This window comes from Pseudorca crassidens, chromosome 14 (genome assembly GCF_039906515.1).
Source record: "Pseudorca crassidens isolate mPseCra1 chromosome 14, mPseCra1.hap1, whole genome shotgun sequence".
Classification (NCBI taxonomy): Eukaryota; Metazoa; Chordata; class Mammalia; order Artiodactyla; family Delphinidae; genus Pseudorca; species Pseudorca crassidens.
In genome coordinates this window covers 34,035,873-34,040,538 of record NC_090309.1, presented here as the reverse complement: position 1 = coordinate 34,040,538, position 4,666 = coordinate 34,035,873, and positions in this window count along the sequence as shown.

The window sequence follows — 4,666 nt, the reverse complement described above, 5'->3', positions numbered from 1 at the left end:
CACTTTACATACAGAAGACAGACTGTGTCAAATAATAAAGGCAAAAACAGAATTTCTAAGAGAGAGAAGAGAGAAGAAGGAAAAAATATACTGCAGACTGTCTAGGAACAGTGAAACTTGTTTGCACATTTTGGGGGTAAACTGATAGCTGGCAACTAGAAAAGAGGTAAAGTAGGATCAGACCCACTAAATTACTAAATTTAGTCACTTAGATTTTGTATCCTAGGGTGATTGGGATATTAAAGAAAACAACTACAGTTGGTAGGAGCTCTTCAGAAATTCTTGAGCCTTAGCTTTGTTACTGACTGTCTCTGATGGATGCCTCAAACATAGCTCTACCACCTTAGTTAGATTAGATCTGCCTCATTCTCCTCCTTCTAATTTCCCAGAAGTAAGTCAATTGACTCTGCAGAGCTAAGAAAGGAAAGGAAGAGTCTTGACTCTGAACAAAACAGGTACCAAACTTATAGGTGCAATTACACTCCCAGATCCTCCCCGTCAGCCTCTGTATCCAGGCAACCATCCCTCTCCATTCTCTGAAAACTTTTCCCAGAATCTAGACTCAAAGACATAAGTGAAGTCCCTTCCATCACTCTCTGGTAAGAATGCTAGCAATCAGTCCCACACCACCACCTCCTCTCGAAGAAGATTGATGGATTCTCCTCTAGAGAAACTTACCCATAAATAAAACCAATACATACTGGCAACTGGCATCCCTCTAACAAAATGATCAGGTCTACCTGATCATTCTATGGTGAAAACCACTAGCTGACAAAAAAAAAAAAAAAAAAAAGGAGAAAGAAAGACACCAAACATCCAATCAACTCGGTACTAACTCACTTAAATATGACTAGACACCAAAACACCATGTTGACTTGAAACAAATAGACTGCCAGATGAAATATCAGTAGAGAATTGCAATTCAGGGTCTGCAACCTGGCAAGCCATGCGCAAGTCCCCTAACAGCAATGGAAGGAGACCGCTTTTATAGACAGGAGAAGGAAGTGAGGAGGCTATAGTAAACATAGAGTCCATGCCTTTTCATTGGCTGAGTCTTTGCCAGGAAAGAAGCCGTCTTTCTTCCTCCCGTTGGGTTCTGCTTTTGTGGCAGGGCGTGAGAGCGCCCCGTTAGTCTCCCAACTCTATTTAACTGAGGTTTCTGTTTATTAATTTTTTATATTAATATGCTTAAGAAAACTCTCTAAAATGAAAAACAGAATAAAAATGAACAAACCAAATAACAGGAACAATATAAGGGGCAGGAGAAAACTGAAAACGAGGACTATAACTGATATCCCCAGAGAAATGGGTTATGTTGCATCCCTATGTAAAACAAGAAGCTATAAAAAGGAACAATCAGAGAATAAACACAAGCACTTAAAAATAAAAAATAATAGAAAAATTTTAAATCCGGTAAGAGTGGTGGAAGATACATTTGAAGAATCTCAGAAAGTAGGAAAAAAAGGTGAAAAATGGAAGAGGAAAGCCAAGAAAATTAGACAATTGGGTCAGGATTCCTAACAGTAAAATAACAGAAGTAACAGAAGGAGAGAACAGAGAAAATGAGAGGAAGAAATTATTAAATAAATAACAAAGGGAAAATTATCAGACCAAAAGATCATGAATTTCTATATGGAAAGAGCCCAGTGAGTGTTTAAAATAGGTGAAAATAGACCCACATTAAATCATATCATCATGAACTAACATTAAGGACAAGAAAAGATAGTAAAATATTTCATGGGCAATAGCAGGGGAGGGGGAATTAGGACCGAGCATGGCAGTAGATTTTCCAGTCATGATACTAGAAGTAGAGACAATAAAGCATTTCTGAGGGAAAATGTTTGCAGATACTTGCAAGCAAGCAAAATGTACCAGTTGTCAATTTATTGCCTCTCAGCTCCAAACCCACCCTTCTTTGCCCTACTTTGCAATAATGGAGATGAACCCTGAAACACTTTGCCTTCAACACCCACTCAGGCTTCATCAATAAAGGGTGCTAGAGAGACATTGCCAGGTAACAAATGAAGGGGCTTCTCTTGTGCCCAGTGTGCACTGTCTTCGTTCGATGACAAAGCTTCCAGGAGCATGCAGAAGACCCACTGTCACTTGCCCTGCAGCAAACCTTCTCAGCATCCCAACGGACAGCATCCCAATGGATACCAACTGCAGCCCATGGCACCCCGTAAGCTTTTCTGCCACCAGAAGCCAAGCCACAGTCTCTCCAGTGAGCTCTGACTCTCAGCCTTGGGGAAGGGGGTACCCTTCCCAGTTTGTTCCTCCTTTGGGTGCTCTCCTTCAGCCCTAGCGGGAGTAGCTACTCCCTACATTTGCTATTCCTACATTCTTTAGCGTCCTCTCTTACCCTTTACTTATTAATCATTCCCACTATTAAACTTGCCCTGTTTGAATTACTGATGTGGTTTTGGTCTCCAGACTAGACCCAGGCTGATAACATAGTCTCAACTATTTCCTTTCATGCATCCTTTCTTAGGAAGTGTCTAGAAGATACAGGCCACGAAAACCAGATAGAAAATCACAAAAGAAAAAGAGAGCAGATTCAGGAAGCAGAGGTTCCAACACAGGAGAAAAGTCAAGGGAATTCTCAGGACGAGGCCTAGGGAGCCACCAGCCTGGAGTGTAGCAGAAGGACAGAACACCTGAGGATTTAAGTCTCCAGGGAAGGAAAAATGGAACTGATACATCACCTGATGTGTTTCAAATAAGTATTAATTCCAGGAAACTGTACACTTCATGGTTTAGTGGTATAGACTGTTTACATGGTCAAAATAATGTAAACGTTACTGTGATATACAATGTTGATTTATAATTTTTATTTATTTTAAATTTGAGTTAAATAAATTAAAAATAAAATATTAAAGTAAAATTAAATAAATAAAAGTGTTTTAAATTCTATATAAATTTGTGTTTGTGATATTGTGATTTATAATAAGAAATATATATTTGGTCTTCATTTCCATTTCTGGCACAGAGCTCCTAAAACCATAGGAATGTCCTAAGTGAAGAAAAGGATTGATAAAGGTATGTTGTTGTGTTAATGTGGTGGCTTTGGAAAGCCCTGGGTAACTTAAGGATGAGGGCTGGCTGCCCGAGGAACCAACCTTGCGATTAGAGGGTTGCAACTTTCAGTCCCACCCCCTGAGCTCCAGGGAGAGAAAAGGGGCTGGAGATTGTGTTCAATCACCACTGGCCAATGATTTAATCAATCACGCTCACATAATGTAGCCTCCATAAAAACCCAAGAGGATAGGTTCCAAGAGCTTCTGAGTTGGTGAACACATGGTGGTGCTGGGAGATGGCATGGAAGCTCCCTGTCCCTTCCCCATACCTTCCCTATGCATCTCTTCTATCTGTCTGTTCCTGGGTTCTGTCCTTTTCTAATAAATGTGTAATCTAGTGAGTAAATGTTTCTCTGAGTTCTGTCAGCCACTCTAGCAAATTAATTGAACCCAGGGAGGGGGTCATGGGAACCTCTGATTTATAGGCAGTTGCTCAGAAGCACAAGTAACAACCTGGACTCACGACTGGTTTCTGAAGTGTTGGGTGTTGGGGGAGGGAGGGAAGCAGTCTTCTAAGACTGAGCCCTTAACTTGTGGAATCTGACACTATCTCCAGGTACATAGTCAGAACTGAGTTGAATTGTAGGACATCCAGTTGGTGGTGAAGACTTGCTTGGTAATATAGGGAAGTCCCCTCATACCCACTGGAATTGAAGTCAGGATTTTTGTATTTATATATGAATTTTGATTTATAATAAAAGGTACTGGTGGGAGAGGAAGTGTGAGCATGTGTGAGTGTGTGTGAAAGGGCAGAGGGGCTGTGAGAGACCTAAATCCCTACCTAGTAAGAAGTCAACAGGTAACGTCTACATTTGGGAAATCAAAACTAGCACATGAAATATCATTTACGAATATGGTAATAAATACCAGCAGTGACAGCTAAAACAGTTGAAAGCAGTTTCCTCTGGGAAACCTGACTTGATGATAGGCCTAGAGGGGGGATCTGCTGCTCTTTATCATAAGTCTTGTATGACTACTTGATTTTTAAAACTATGTACATGCTTTGCTTTGATTTAAAAATAGGAGAGATTGAAGCATATCTCTAAATCTTGACAGTGGCTACTTTGAGATGAAGGGATGATTTTTTTTCTATGGGCATTCTGTATTCCTCAAGTATGTATTATTTTTGTAATTAGAAAATAATCAGTATATGTTAATACTTTAAAATATTTTAACCAAATAAAGATAAAACATGACCATGCATGCCCGGTACATGTATGTGCACGTATGTATGTATGCATGCATACATATATGTGCACATATACAGATGTATATGTACACATATGTTTATTTGTCATATACAAATACTTTAGATGCTTCCTCTCTCATGTGTCCAAATGTTCATTAAAACAAATTTTAAGCTTGGGGATATTTGCCCAAAGAGGCCCATTTTCTTTGCATGTTTCTCCTGGCCTTCCAAGATGTGTGCAAAGGGGGAAGTGTCAGAAGCAAGTTCCCCTCCTGGAGGTGATGCCCTGTCCCTCACTCTGGCTCAACTCACAACTGCCCTAGCAGTGGCCAACTGTGAATTCTCTCCTCTCTCCCCATCATCTCATTAAGACAGGTACTTCAAAGACTCCCTGGTGCCT